Genomic DNA, 16907 nt, shown 5'->3' with positions numbered 1-16907 from the left:
AGCTTCTGTGATCAGAGTAGATGTGCTGGGGAAGAGTATTTCTTTCTGAAGGATCGATTGCATCACAGTACGTGCACTGTATGTACTCAAGTACAAGCCGACCTGAATGTCAGCCGAGGCACCTAATTTTACTACAAAACTGCATTAAAAATGTGCTGAACAATCCGGCTTATACACCAGTATATAGGTATAAAATGTTATTTTCTTAGGGCAATGATGAGAACAGAAAAATAGTCATTAGAGATCTCTTCAATCTCTGTTATTGGTACTTAAAATTTAGGAGCACTAGCATCAAGACGAGCGATGAGCAATGCAGATCGTCAGACCTGGTCCCACTCAATGCCAACCCACTGAGAATCTGCTGCCAACCCTCTGCTCCCTGAGTCAATGCCAACTCATAGCAACCCTATGGAGGGTTCTGAGGCTGTAAATCTTTATAAGAGCAGAGAGCCTCATCATTTTCCTGCGGAGTGGCTGGTGTGTTTGAACTGCTGACTTCACAGTACCACTGGGGCTCGTTAGGCCTCACCCCCAGACCTACTGAATTGGAAGCTTCTGCTGATGGTGCCCAACATAGATATTTTACCAAGCCCTATGGGGAACTCTTATGTATGCTACAGTAGAGAACAACTGAGTTCTTTAGTCAATGAGGTTTCCAAGAGTTCATGAAAAAATTCCATTATTTTTTAATTCCATTTCCCCCCACACTTTTTGAAGCACCCTTGTCTTGTGAAATCCTAATACACCCATCATGCTCTTCTTTATCCCTGCTTTGTACATAGGAAGTGTGAGGTTCAAACTGGTAACTTGTTCTGTTACATACATGAATTGGTAGATAGAGTGGAGAACGTGAGGCCAGTCTGACTATAAAACCAATGCTCAGGTGAATTGTATGCTACGTGAATTTTGCCTCAATTAAACACAGCCAGAAAAACCAACCCCAGGAATTCGAATGGGTTCTTCTCTGTTCAGGCATGGTCTACAGAACAAAACCAGAATGGATCCAAATCTGTCAATTGTGCATGAATGGAACAATAACCGGAACAGAAAAAAAATTACAAGTCAGTCTTCCTCTTAGAAAACAATAGCAGCGCGTCCTGCATAGCCATGAAATTCCTGGACCGGAACAGTTGGCAGCAGCAGTGCCTGCTCCGTGGTGGTGGTGTCCCCCACAGCACTTGGAATGCGGTCTCTCCACAGTTCCGGCAATGATATGGTCTCCTGCAATGGCTCACTGTGCCTTTTCCGAGGCTCCCATTTTAGGACATTGACTCATCAGTTTCCTCCTTCTGGTTATTGCTCTGCTTTCCCCCAATAGTTGGCTCCATTCTGATTTTGCTGTGCCAGCCATGACTTAACCCGTTCAAAGCCCTGTCATACACTGTGTTAGTTGCTCAATGAAACTTGAGATCGTTAATCTAGTGATCTCTACAAAGACCCATTCTCCAGATATTCATAGCTTCTGGGGATTTGGATGTGGACATATCTGTAGGATAGCCATCACTTAACCCATTACAAAAAGCACGCTTGTCACCAAAGGATTATTATCTGGTAAAAATACACAACAAAACCAACTGCATTTATATACAGAAGTGAACCTCTGGAGATGTCAGGGCCTATTTTTTTCTGATCTTATTTTCTTACTAAACACACTGCCATTGAGTTTATTCCTACTCATAGCCACCTTATAGTACAGAGTAAAACCACCCCATGTGGGTTTCAGAGCCTGTAACTGTTTATGGGGATAGATAGCCTCATCTTTCTCCTGTGGAGCGGCTGATGGCTTTGAACTGCTGACCTTGCAGTTAGCAGCCCAACACATATCTCACAAACTTAGTGCCAGAAACTTGCAAGGGTAGTTCTACCTTGTCCTATGTGGTCGCTATGAGTCAGCATTGACTTGATAGCAGTGAGTGTGTTTGGTTTTGGGGTGTGATGCAGTATGAAGCATACAGTTTCATACATGAAGTATTCTTGTAAAAATGCTGACCTTGAATCTCATCATGCCTATACTGAACTTCAGGATTTTAGGAAATGAAGGGGTCAGAGAATCAAGGCAAATTGTCCCGTGAGGAAACTATCCTAGAAATTAAAAATATAAGGCATTTAATAAGACATGATTTTGGAACTCTTTAAAGCATCATTATTATAATCAACGGGAGATATAGCGGCTGAGGAGGACTGATCTCTAGATTGAGAGAAACTAAAATTAGAATTAAGAGAAACTAAATTCACAACTATGATGTGTGAATTTAAATTGGATCCAGGTTGGAGGGGGAAGTTTAAACACATTCTTTCAATTGGAAAAAATTGAAAACAGTATAGACTGTATACAGAATAGATATTATGGAGTTATTGCTAATTTTCTTTGGTTGGATAATAATACTGTGGTTACATAAAATATTATTTTCTTAGGAACTGAATTATTACATGTTGAAGCTTTTTAGAGTAAGTTATGATGTCAAATGGATAGTTATGATTTCAAAATAAGTGCATGCATGTATGAGGGGCCTTCAAAATGTTCTTTGGAAATTGGAATTGAAAGACGATGGAATTTTCCCAGAAACATTTTCTAGCTTCCTTGTATAAGCAGAGAGATGAAGTATATTTGGAACATTGTTAACAAATGTTGAAGCTGGGTGAACACATTGATCATTTTACTTCCCCTCCTCCCAACTCTTCTGTTTGAAAAAAAAAGTGGGAGGAAAACAAGAAAAACAGCCGCCAAGAAACTGGGAGTGGAAAGCAGTGCTCAATAGTCCAGGTGATGACTACATGACAATTAATTCCCTGGAGGTGATGAGGCTGCCTTGCAATGGGACAGGGTGTTGAATGAAGAATTGACTAAGCATGGAGCCGACTTGTCCGCCGTGATTGATGATGTGTGTGTGTCCTTCTCTCTCTCTTTATGTGGGTACTTCTGTAGAATATAAGGTTGAAAAAGAAATATTGGAAAGACAATCATCTTTTGTACTGAGAGAATCAATCTTAAAAGACAGGCGAAACAAATTCAGGTATGTGGTCTGTGAGAGAAACTTGTGGAAGTTGGTTTTATTTTTCAGATATCAAGCATTTTTAGCATTCTCACCCTGTTATAAACCTGAACATTTCCCACAGATTTCATATCTAAAGTTAATGTTTCGGGCTGGGAGCAATTAGTTGCTTGTACTGTGGTATAGATTTCACACGTAGGTAGTCTCTTCGTGCTGCAGTTTGTTAGGCAGCATTAGCAGAGTAGGACAATTAACCAAACCAACCAAACCCACAAGGGCACACTCTGATCTACTTATTTAATCACCTACCCAGTTTCTCAGAAAAGAGGGCGAAAACAACAGAGATTATTCTAGTTAAATCTAATTTCCAGTAGAAGCATTATAATGATGATAGTTCAGTTAACACTCCTCCCCCCAAACTATTTTATTTATAGCTAATACATTTAGCACTTTAACAATAAGTTTATTTGTAGAACTTGGTATGGTTCTTGAAAGCTATGCATCTCCAAATATAAAATTTGCTTTAAGTTCTGGTGTGATGAAATTACCCAAGATGCCATTTCTAATTACTGTGCTAATACACTGATATAAAATTTCTATAGAGGTTCATAAAAACTATCACCATATGGTACCAAATCTAAGTCACAGATAAGTTTTAATTGAAATTAAAAAAAATGAATCCTGCTGATCAGAGATCCTATTGCAATGGGTTAAAAAAAAGCACCTTTCTAGTACTGTTTCTAATGTAGACGTTTTACTAAAAGGTGAGTATATTTTTGCTTTAGACCAAAGAACTCTGTATCATTTAGTGATCTTATTTCTGATGTTCTTTGAAGACTTGCATTATCTGTCTGTAGTAAGGCACACATCTTTTCTTACTATAGCAACAGAATTACTTCTAGAGTTGTCTTTAGGACAAATGAGGTTAATACACATCACTGTGGTGTCTTGATTCTTTGCACATTTTCTGTTTGCTGAATAGTTTATAAGCATGGTATATGTAATGATTTACTCTGTTGACTAATTTGTCCAGTTGAAATATACAATGATGTGGGGGTCCATCTACTTCACTGTTTCAATACTTGGTCTTCTATATTTAGAGGCAATACGTATACATAGGCAATATTTATATGCTAGGTCCTTTGACCCTGGCTAGTAATTGAGAAATAAAGATTAAAAAGTAAGGCAGTCCTGGATAAGTTTTTAAAGTATGAAATGCCATAATCTGTATGGCATTTTTTGGTTACACATTCACATGGTGCTCTGTCTTAAGAGATATTTAGTAATATTTTGGCTCTCATAGGTTATTAAGTTAGTTTGTACATTTTTCTTAATGTCCACGCAAAGGCAAAGTGTGAGGCCTATTGCAGAGGTTAGAATAGTTAAGGAATTAAATATAGGTTATACAGGCAAAATGAGTTCTTATCTATATTAAGCTCTCCCAGATAAGTGTCTGGAAGTCCTTTTTGAACTTGTGCAAATTAAATTCCTAATCTCTCCATTTGCCAAAGACTTTGTCTTAACAGCTGAAGGGTGTTTTTGGACTTAGGTCTACTGAGTTCATGTTTGTTGTTGTTGCTGTTGCTAACTGCGTCTTATGATATCACACTGGGCACCTTAAACACTATTTGAAATTCAGATAACATTTTGAGAGTGGCATAAAAATAGCAGACACTTATTAATACTGTTTACCTCTTGGGAAAATTCTGTGTTCTGCCACAAAGTGCCCCATTCTGTGTTAGTAAATCTATGGGATGCAATTTTAGGGACACAGGACAACACTAATTGAAAGTCATCAGGCTTCATTTTGTCTGGGTTGACTTGGTGCCCTTAACCACCCTCTTCGTACTCAGACTAAACTGCTGACAGAAATGTGCAGGGGTTAACTCTCAGGGGCCCTGAGAATGCGAAGGATCTTCTTAGTCTGCTGGCTCTTTATTGAATGTTTACTACATCCTAGGTGTATGTACCCCCCTAATGTTATTGTTCTTTGTATAGACCCCCATATTGTTTTGCTGAAAATTGAGGCCGGGCAAGAGGTAATTCATTTCCAGACTTGAAGGCTTACTAAGGATTATAGTGTCAAGGATTCTACCAGTCTCTATCCAACCAGGAAGCTTGGCATTTTTGGATTCTGAATTTGGTTCCATGTGTTTCGAATCATTCCCCGCCCCCCACACCCCCAACTCCGCATGCTATCTTGGACCTTCTAATGTGATCCCTTTCAGAGTAATTGGTAAGTAACCAGGCACCAGCTAGTTCTTTTGGTTTCAGGGTTTTGGAGACTGATATTTGCATGGTCCTCTTAATTCATTGGACTAATTGTTCCTGTATGTTTTCAATTTTCTTCAGTATTTTCTCCTCCAGGCAGTAAACAGCCAATATTTATATCTCAGTTGACTGCTCATGAGCTTTTACGATTCCAGTTGCTAATTACCAAAGTAGGAGGTCGAGCCTTTTTTAACCTATTCACCTTTTGATGAACACGTGAATTGTTTCCATATTTTGGCTATTACGACTAGTGCTAAAGTGAACGTTAGTGTATCTGTACCTCTTTAAGACCTTGGTTCAATAGTAAAAACCTAGGAGCAGAACTGCTAGGTCATAGAATAATTATATATTTAACTCTTGGAGGAATCTCTAAACAGAGTCTGCTTTAATGTTACCATGTACATTGACTGTATAGGACACTTTTCATTTGAGGGATTATGTTTTGGAGTCTCCTTAATATATTTCAGATTTGAGAATGAGGGAGAGTGTGGAGTTGAGACCCAAAGCCCATCTGTAGACAATGGGACATCCCCTTACAGAAGTGTCACAAGGAAGAGAAGAGGCAGTCAGGGTGCAGTAGAGCACCAATGAAACATATAGCTTTCCTCTAGTTTTTTAAAGCTCCCCTCACTGGCCCCCATTCTACAGATAAGAGCTGGAAACACAGGGAATCCAGGACAGATAACCCCCTCAGGACCAATAATGAGAGTAGCGGTCCCAGGAGGGTAGGGGGAAGGTGTGGGGACAAAGGGGGAACTGATCACAATGATCTGCATATAACCTTCTCCCTGGGGGGATGGACAACAGAAAAGTGGGTGAAGGGAGACAGTGGTCAGTGTAAGACCTGAAAAATAACAATAATTTATAAATTATCAAGTGTTCATGAGGGAGGGAAAAAAAGACCTGATACCAAGGGCTCAAGTAGACAGAAAATGTTTTGAGAATGATTATGGCAACAAATATACAAATGTGCTTGACACAATGGATGGATGGATTGTGATAAGAGTTGTACAAGCCCTCAATAAAATGATTAAAAATGTATATGTATATATCAGGTTCAACTAATTTACAGTCCTATCTGACTGGATCAAGTTTATTAGAAAGATTGGTGACTATTGCACTGTATTTGAGGAGCAGACTCAAAATATTTTTAAGCAGTCTAATGTTGACTAGTCTTCTTGATGAAGTGATGAAGAATCTGATTCTTCAGTGTTTTGCATGGTGACTAGCGCACGGCACGTGTTATTTGTTTGTTGACTGCTTCTGGTCTGTGCGCGCTTTTGTGGAGCCCTTACAATGGACACATGAAAGAGAACTTGAAGAAACCCTAAAGACAGTATGAGCCAACATTTGCAGCATGCCTATTCTGAGCCACAGTGAGTGCTTTGTGTGTACTTTGCTCACGAAATCCTTATGATAGAATAAATTACTTTCAAATTTTATTTCATAAATCAATAACAAGTTAGAGTGGCTCAGAAACAGCTTTCAATCATTTGTTGGTGAAGATACATGTTTCCAAAAAGTAGGTAAACTGAAAAACAAAACAAAACAAAAGGTACACTTTATGGTCTCTTTGACCAAGTATAGAGGCAGGCTACCTGGGCTCAAAGCCTGGCTGCTATTGTAATTATGTGTATAAATTATTGGGCAAGAGTGCCTTAATTTGTTGATCTATAAAAAGAGAGTGATAATAAAATGTACCTGATAGGATTGTTGTGGACACTAAATACTTATGTAGTACATGGTAAAACAAAACACTCAACAAATGTTAACTATTATAACTAGTTTAAATGACCGTATTAACACTTTTACCTTAACATAATTAAATATCCTGGATATCAGAATTTTGGCCATCTTCTTTACTTGGTTTGTGTAGTTTCCTTTTTACTGACAGGAAGAATAGGCTTTTTGCTTCAGGGGCGAATAGTCGTTACTAAGATTTAAAAGGTTGCTTATCCTAAAATGCCAATGCTGTTAACTTAGGGAAAATGAGAGGCCATTCATGTGTTTGTTTCAGTGTTTTTGTAGAGCCATGAGGATACTTTCTGATCTTTTTGATATTTGAAAGTTCTAAGGCTGTCAGAAAGGGAATCACCTGACCAGTTCTTAAAGTAACAAATAATATCAGTTATGAATCCATGGCTGGTACAAATAGTTAAGCACTTACCACTGACTGAAAACTTGGCAGGTCAAATGCACCAAGAGGAGCTTGGGGAAAAGACCTGGTGATCTACTTCTGGCAAATCAGCCATCGAACCACTGTGGAGCTGTCAGTCTAGTTAAGATAGGCGGGCTAAACAATCCAGAGAGAAAACAATGGACCGATGGTTCCGGGGGGATATGGGAGAGGAGGAGGTGGGGAGAAAAGAAGGGGAGTGCCAACAAACCCAGGGACAAAGGAACAACAGTGATCTAAAATTTATGGCAAGAAGGGTGTTGGATGCCTGGTGGGTTCTGATCAAGGACCATTTAGCTGAGAGGAATTACTGAAACTCAAATGAAGGTCCAACAGGATAGTGGGACAAGAGGAAAGTAAAAGGAAATAGAGGAAATTACTAGGAGGCAAAGGACATTTATAGAGGTCTAAATACAAGCATGTACATATGTAAAAATATTTATACATAACGGTAGGGAATTAGATCTATGTACATATGTTTTTATGTTAAGTATTAGGGTAGTGGATGAACATTTGGCCTGTACTCAAGTACTCCCTCAATGTAAAACTTTGTTCTATGCAAATGCAAAATTTTGTTCTAATAACCTGGCATTCTGTGATGCTCATCTTCCTGACATGATTGCTGAAGACAAAATGGGTATATAAGCAAATGTGATGAAGAAAGCTGATTGCCCGGCCATCAAAAGAATATAGCGTCTAGGGTCTTAAAGACTTGAAGATAAAAAAAGCAACCATCTAGCTGAGAATCAACAAAGCCCACATGGAAGAAGCACACCGGTCTGTGTGATCATGAGGTGTCGATGGGATCCAGGCATCAAAGACCCAGAACAAAAAATCATATCATTGTGAATGAGGGGTAGTTTGGAATGGAGATCCAAAGGCCATCTGTAGACAATTGGACATTCCCTTACAGAAGGGTCGTGGGGAGGAGATGAGGCAGTCAGGGTGCAGTATAGCACCAATGAAACATACAACCATTATCTAGTTCTTTAATGCCTCTTCTCCCCAACTTCCAACTATCATGATCCCAATTCTACCTTACATACTAGGCCAGAGCATGTACATTGGTACAGATAAGAACTGGAAACACAGGGAATCTAGGACAGATAAACCCCTCAGGACCAATAATTAGTCTTCATATAACCCCCTCCCTGGGGGACAGACAACAGAAAAGTGGGTGAAGGGAGACTGCGGTCAGTGCAAGACATGAAATTTAAAAAAAATACGTTATCAAGGGTTCATGAGGGAGGGAGGGGAATGGGGGAATACGAGCTTATACCAAGAGCTCAAGTAGAAAGAAAATGTTTTGAAAATGAACATTGATTGTGGATCCATGCAAGATGAAATCCTTGACAACTTTAATCTCTTCTCTGTCCATCATGTTATTATTACCTCTTGCTTCCATTCTAGAGATTTTTGCACTGAAATCTATACTGAAGGCTAGAATCCTTGATCTTAATCAGAAAGTGCTTCTTGTCTTCCCCACTTTCTGCCAGCAAGGTTGTGCCACTTACATATCAAAAGTTGTTCATGAGCTTTCCTCCAATTGTGGTGCTCCATTTTTCTTCATATCAATCCAGTTTCTCTGATTATGCATATAAGGGCACTTTGGTACACCTTAGTCCTCCACGTGACATCCTTGCTTTCCAACACTTTAAAAGAGGTCTTGTGTAGCTGATTTGCCCAATTAAGTCCGTCATTTGATTTCTTGACTACTGCTACATGGGCGCGCTGATTGTAGATCCAAGTGATATGAAATCCTTGAGAATGCCCATCTTTCCTCTGTTTCTTGTAATTTTGTTTAATGGTCTGGTGTGAAGGCTTTTTATTTTCTTTATGTTGAAGTGTAATCCATACGACCTTTTTTAGCAGTTTACAGTTTTTAAACAAACCTTCATTTGCTGAGTGGTGTGATAGTGGATAGTTCCTCATAGGGTTGTTGTAAGGGTGAAATGAGATAACTTGGATCCAGTGTGCTTATGAATACTGCATCATTGTTAGGAAACCATCAATTTGCGCTAGTAGTGAAGTGACCTTGAAACTTAGGTGTTTTGGTATTTCAATATGTAAAGGGTCTCTGAACGAACCACAGTGAGTTTCACTTAGAACCATTACTCATTACAGATTCTTTAGTGAACCTCCTCCTCTGCTTTTTCAAAGTTTTTGAAAAAGAGCTCCTGGCTAATCTGGAGTGTGCATGTATGGTTGAGAGGCAGACCAAGCAGAGGGGCACAAAACAGATGAAAGGTTACCTATCATTTGCATCTGCATAGTATGACCAGATTTAAAGGGCCTTGTTTCTCCCCACGAACAGGTGTGGGTAATTCCCAATGGCGAAAGAACAGGCATATATAGTTTTACAACACATGGCACTGAAGGCATTGTTCCATTCATAGAGGGGTGTTTGGCCTCTCTTAGGAAAATACAAAAGAAGGGGTTCACTCATCCATCCAGAATGATGGTCACAGATGAGAAAGCGCTGGTCCTGTAATTATGAACAAAAGGGGTTTCAGGAACATTTCGCTTTCTGTGAGGGGTCGGATGCTGCTGCATGCCTTGTGAATTACCCTGCTCTCTTCCTGTGTAATTGTTCAATATGAAGCCTTTCCTTTTTCGTTACACCGATCAAGGGTTTTCCCATAAATATGACCGCACATTTCTTTTAGTTAGTTCTTGCCGGCCCCCCACCCCACCCCCACCAAGAAAGCTTTCCTGTCTCACAGGCACACACATACATGTATTTGGGGACAGAGTTCCTATATCAGTAGATTTCTGCCTGGAAAGAATTCTATACATTTGACTTAGTAATTTCCTTTAAAAATTTGCCGTAGTGATTATTTGCTGTGTCAGAAAGACCACATACTGTGGTAACACTCAGGGTGGGATGTGTCTAGGGGGCGCATTGTGAAGCAAGCATAGCTTATGTGAGGAGCCAGTATAGTGCTTGGCAAATAGAAATGGTTTGATAAGTGTTAACCTAATGATATTTCTGAACAGGGGCCAAATAATCAGATTAACAGATAAAACCACAATACAAAACAGTCCAGGTCATGAAAAAGAAAATTGTGCATGCTTTTTGTGTATTGCCTCAATAGTGGCTGTCTCTATTGCTTATAGTGGTTAGTTGGTGAGATTATTTTGGTTTTTAAACTCCTCCCTCTCATTGTTTTACTTTGGAACAACAACAAAAGTATTATTTGAAACAGGGATAAGTATTATTTGAAAATTTTTAGTTCTTAAAGGATGCTATTGTAAAGCTTTATAATCACCTCTAAAACACAGAAAATTAAAAAGTTTAACTTTTTTAACCTAGTGAGTACACTGAGAATACTTCCACTTTGCAGGATATGAGTGAGCGATATTTGTTACTTGAAACACCGAGGATATTGGTGGGAAAATGTAGATTTACAGGATGACTGGTTCTCACAGACTCTCTGCCATTCAATGACTCTTGATATATATATATATATATATAATTTTTTCTTTCAAATTTCTGAATTAGTGTTTATCTCTCTGAAATAATATGAGAGCACCTGCCAATCAAATTGTTCATTTCTCATGTGTTTTCTCTTTGGGGCTACAATGAGGGAGTTCTGGTGGCAGAGTGGTTCAGTGTTTTGCTGCTAATCAAAATGTCAGCAGTTTGAGCTCACCAGCTGCTCCATGGGAGAAATGTGTGGCAGTTTTGGAAACCTTGTGGGGAGTTCCTGTTGGAATCAACTCAACAGCAGTCAGGGAAGAAGATAAAATCCTAGCTTACCCGATGGAAAGGTGTATATCAAGGTCATACCCTTTCACCACACTTATTCAGTCTGTATGCTGAGCAAATAGAGAAGCTGGACTATATGAAGAAGAATTCAGTATCAGGATTGGAGGAAGGCTTAATAACAGCCTGTGCTACCAGATGTACAACCTTGCTTGCTGGGAGCAAGGAGGACTTGAAACCCTGCCTGATGAACACCAAGGGCTGCAGCCCTCAGGATGACTTGCAAAGAACGGAAAGAAAACCAGACCCTCACATTGGACCAGGAGACAACATCATGATAAATGGAGAAAAGATTGCAGTTGCCAGGGCCTTCGTTTTGTGTGGATCCGCAATCATTGCTCATGAAAGCAGCAGTCAAGAATCAAATGACACATTGCATTCGGCAAATCTGCTGCCCCAAACCTATTGTCGAAGAGCAGTGATGTTACTTTGAGGAATAAGGTGTGTTTGATCTAAGCCATATTATTTTTAATCACCTTACATGCATGTGGAAGTTGGAAAATGAATAAGAAAGAGCCCAGAAGAGTTGGTACGTTTGTATTATAGTGTTGGAGAAGAATACTGAATATTGTGGTCTTTCAAAAGAAGAAACAAATCTATCTGGGAAAAATCCAAGCCAGAATGCTCCGTAGAATTCAGGATGGGAAGACCTTGTTTTACCTACTTTGGGCATGTTATCAAGAGAGACCAGCCCCTGGAACAGAGCATCGTGCTCAGTAAAGTAGCGGGTCAGTGACAAAGAGGAACACTCTCAATTAAGTGGGTTGACAGAGTGGCTGCAACAATGGGTTCAAGCCTAACAGTTTTAAGGATAGCACATGGCTGGCCGTGTTTCATTATGTTGTACATAAGATCACAGGGAGCTGGGACTGACTTGATGGCACTTAACAATCACAGCAGCAGCAGCAGCAGCAGCAGCATTTTGGTTGCCCATATGTGTGGCGCGCACCTGTGTATATGTATCAAAGTTTTCTTGGATGCCCTGTATGAACTGGACCATTGTTTCCTGACCTTGATGGAATTTGCCAGAGGTCAGATTATAGGGTAGAAGGTGTGATGCCTCATTGGTTAAGCATTCTGCTGGGGACGAAAGATCAGTAATTTAGACTCACCACCTGTTTGTTGGGAGAAAGATGTGGCAGTTTGTTTCCATAAATATTAACAAAACCCACTGCCACACCCTCATTTCCGACTCAAAGCCACCCCATAAGGGGTTTCTGAGACTATGAATCTTTATGGAGCAGATAGCTGCATCTTTCTTTCCCTGAGTGGCTGTTGGGTTTGAATATAAGACTCTGCAGGTTAGCAGTTCAATGCTTTCCTGACACATGGCTCATTCTATAAAGATCACAGCCTCAGAAACCCTATCCTATTGCAACGCTGTGAGTCAAAGTCAACTCTACAGCAATGGATTTAGTTCTTTGGTTTAAAATTACCTGCTCCAGCCAAGCCCATTATATGAAATCCCCAGGTTTCTCATTGTCATTGAGTCAATTTTGACTTACAGAGACCATATAGGACAGAATAGATCTGCCTTTTGGGGCTTCTGAGACTTTAATTAAAAAAAAAATCATTTTACTGGGGGCTCATACAACTCATCACCATCCATCCATCCATCCATCCATCCATCCATCCATCCATCCATGTGTCAAGCACATTTGTACATTTGTTGCCATCATCATTCTCAAAACATTTGCTTTGATGTCAGCTCCTCATTTTCCCTCCTCCCTGCCCTCATTAACCCTTGATAATTTATAAATTATTTTGTCATGTCTTACACTGACCGATGTGTCCCTTCACCCACTGTTCTGTTGTCCATCCTCCAGGGAGGGGGTTATGTATAGATCCTTGTACAGAAGCACAGTGTCATTTTTCTCCCTTGGAGGGGCCAGTGGGTTTGAACTACTGCCTTTATGGTTAGCAACATAAAGCTAGTCACCACTTTGCTACCAGGGTTGCATATCTCCAGGTGAGGGCCGTAGAGATTGGTTGCTGTGAGGAGCACCCAGGTGACTTTTATAATCAGGACAATTGTAATCAGCAATTTGACAAATGCTGATCAGAGTGTGATTATTGGTGAGATAAAAGTTTAGAAAACTGTATTCTTTCTTGTTGAGAATCACAACCATCACTAGATTACTGAAGGATATGTAAAACAATTTCCCTCGAATGTTATTTTATTTCTGTTTAAACCAGCATTTCCCAATTTATACACAAACACTTTCTGAGGCATATTATTTAACTTCCCATACTCTGCTATTATAGCAAAAGTTTGTTTCAAGACTAGAATTTAGACAAATGTTTCCCAATTATCATTCCATAGAAAAATTTAACCATTATGAACATTTCACCACTGAAAGGCATAGTGGTTTACAGTTTGCCTCTACATAGTCTGGCCTTAACTATCAATTAATTTCCTGTGTGAAAAAGGCCTTTTGTTGTCTGTAGTCATAGTTTATTTAACTGTTCATGACCAGTGAGTAGTGTTAAATTTGTAGGTTCATTATAGTCTTTTGATACCAATGAACCTTAAAGATGATTTTCAAATGTGAGAGTAAAATGTATAATGAGCTTTTCAAAAAAACACTTTAAATTATGAATTGGGTCAAAGTCTACAGAGCAGAATAGTTTTTCAGTCAGTAATTCATACACATTTTGTGACATCCAGTTGATCTTTGCTTTTTGTGATTGAAAAATTAGGTGTGAGTCAGATCTTTCAAAATATTTCATTATCTTTTAATTCAATTTTCCCATGAATTTTTGAAACCCCCTGATATGTGTTCTGTTGTGACTGGCTTCTTTCAAGTAGCTTAATGTTTTCAAGGTTCATTGATGTTGCAGCTTGTAACAGTACTTTATTACTTTTTATTTCATAGTGCGATTTAGTTTACTCATTAATTAATGTGTTACTAAATGTATCTTAGTTTGTGTAAAGTGGTATCTCATGATGGTTTGATTTTCATTGTCCTCGTGACTAATGACATTGAGGATTTTTTTCATGTGCACAGTGGCCATTTGTGTATTTTATTTGGGGAAATGCCTTTGCTCATTTTAAAGATTGGGTTGTCTTTTTATGGTTGAATTGTTGGAGTGTTTTAATGTCTGGATACTGGACTCGTGTGATTTGAAACTTTTGATTCCCATTTTATAGATTGTCAATTTTCTTGGTAGAGTCCTTTGATGTATAAGTTTTTAATGTTGTAGAAGTCCAGGCTATTTAATTTTACTTTTGTTTTTTCTGCTTTTAGTATGATATTTAAGAGACAGTTGCCTAATTCAGTGTCACAAAGCATTAGGTCCATATTTTCCTCTAAGACTTTTGTAGTTTATAACTCTTACTTTTAGAACCTTGGTTAATTTTGAGTTGTTTTTGTATATGGTGTGAGGATGGGATATAAATTTATTTTACGTATGTGGATATCCAGTTGCCCCATTACCATTTGTTGAAAAGACAATTATTTTTCCACCCCTTCATTTCTGAAACCCATCTACACTTCTGTATATGTGCAGGAGAATGAGACTTGTAGACCATACCCACAGATTCTGTAACATTGTTGGACTTAGTAATTTTAATTGGATTGACAATGAAAATAAAATTTTATTTTATTGATTTCACTCTAGTAAAACTTCATTTAAGTATCATATGCATAGTATTAATTCCGTTAATTTTGTTTGGTGAGGAGAGAAAAGGACAATGAGGAAGGAAGCAGAGCCATTATAGAATACTTTGCTGGATATCCAGGCTGTAACTGTAGGTGCACTGTTTAGCATTTGTTTCAGGAGACAAAAAGTACTTCTTTTAAAAAAAAATTTAAAGTTGTTTCACAAAGTGGTATTTATTTTGCCTTCTGGGAATGTCTTGCTCGTTTGCTTGTGAGGTGAAGGTATAGGATAGAGCTGTGAGGCAGATAGATTAAGGAAAGTCCAGGGAAACTCTTGAGTTGTTGGCCTATACCAGGAGAACAAAAATTTAAAAAAAAACATTTTTTTATTGGGGACTTTCACAGCTCTTATCACAATCCATACATCTATTGTGTCAAGCACATTTTTACATATGCTGCAGTCACAGGAGAACAACGTTCCTGCATCCAAGTTCACGACAGTTTGCAGTGACCGGCTCCAGCTGTCTCTCATCATTCACTCGCACATACCCGTGCTCCTACGTTCTCTTAATGGCTGCAAACCCATTTACCATGTGTGGTTTTATAATAGAAATCTGATCATGTGATATATTGGCAGATATAAATAAGGGACAGTATTTCACTGAGTAGAATTTATTTTCCTGTTGTTGACATCATTTAGATTTTACAAAGGGGAGTTGGATCTCATGGAAACATTTCTTTTGAACTTTTGCAGAATCAGTTCACTGTCATTTCTAGTTTAAAAGGTTTTCTTTTTTCACATTTAACGTGCACTTCCGTTTTTGGATAGCAGATGGGAAAAATCAGTGAGCTGCTCTAGATAATTTCAGGCGTGCTTATATTTGATCTTTCGTCTTAAGACAGCTCTGTAGTAATATCCACAGAGATTTTGAGAAAATAATCTGTAAAACAAAATTTCGGGGAGTATGAATATGCAAATGTTCTTAAGATGACTTGTTAAGCATGAAGTTAAATGTTTTTTAAAAAGAAATAATTATCAGCTGTTAAGTGAATTTTATTAGACTGAATTCTGAATGTAATGTATGTGTAAATACATGATTACAATTTTGCTTTGTAATTATTTTACTGTTACAGAAATGGTGAGATTTTTGTTGATATTGTGTAGTCACTGCAAAAAAATTACATTACTGAATAGTCCAAATCCTATAATAACGTTTTAATGAAAATTTGTTTTAGTTTAGTATATTTTATGTGGAATTTGTAGTGTTGCTTCTAAGTTTTATTTTCACTGACTGTAAATTAGATTTTATAGTCGTATTTTTGTTGTATTTGTTGTTACTGTTATTTTTATCATTTTATTTGGGCTCATACTACTCTTATCACAATCCATACATCCATCCATTGTGTCCAGCACATTTGTACATTTGTTGCCATCATCATTCTCAAAACATTTACTGTCTACTTGAGCCCCTGGCATCAGCTCCTCATTTTCTCCCCTCCCTCCCCACTCCTCCCTGCCTCATGAACCCTTGATAATTTATAAATTATTATTTTGTCATATCCTACACTTTATCTTTATGAAAATCCCAGAACTGATAGGAAGATTTTGGTATGGTAAGGGCATTGTTTGATGGCAGTGGGTTTTCTGTCCTAAAAACAAAACAGAGTTGGTTGCAAGTCTGTGACGTTTTGGAACATGTCAGGGAGTGAGGTACCATGGAAATGTTCTAGCTTGAAACCAAGGAGAGAAAGGGAGAGAGATGAGCACGTGCTTACCTGGGGCATCCCCGCCGAACGCTGCTGGGGATTCAGCCATCATTGTTAGCCAACTTGATGGACACCGGGTGACAGTGGCAGCTAACTGCTCGATTGCTGACCACAAACCCTCCAGCTCTCCAAGCGAGAAAGACGAGGCTGTCTTCTCCAGTAAAGATTTACAGTCTTGGAAATCTTATGTAGAGTTGCCATGAGTCAGAATTGTGTTTGTTGTTGTTTGTTTGATTTGGATATGAGATGGGAAGAGTGTGTGTGGTTCTCGAGGTCTCTACAGGAATCTGCATAACCACTTTCTCCACGAATTCTGTGAAGTGTTCACAAAA

The 16907-nt window shown here is 38.7% G+C and overlaps 1 protein-coding gene and 1 pseudogene across 2 annotated transcripts in view; one reads left to right on the top strand and one right to left on the bottom strand.

Moving 5' to 3' along the window:
• LOC105978346 overlaps positions 1 to 16624 on the bottom strand; it is a 42278-nt pseudogene extending 25654 nt beyond the window's left edge.
• SMYD3 (SET and MYND domain containing 3) overlaps positions 1 to 16907 on the top strand; it is a 775649-nt gene that overhangs the window by 84786 nt on the left and 673956 nt on the right. The gene's annotated exons all lie outside the window — the stretch shown is intronic.

This window comes from Echinops telfairi, unplaced genomic scaffold (genome assembly GCF_000313985.2).
Source record: "Echinops telfairi isolate 266 unplaced genomic scaffold, ASM31398v2 ScPeMD7_7424;HRSCAF=8462, whole genome shotgun sequence".
Lineage (NCBI taxonomy): Eukaryota > Metazoa > Chordata > Mammalia > Afrosoricida > Tenrecidae > Echinops > Echinops telfairi.
Note: the sequence above shows the minus strand (reverse complement) of the source record. Positions and strands in the feature narration are given on the sequence as shown.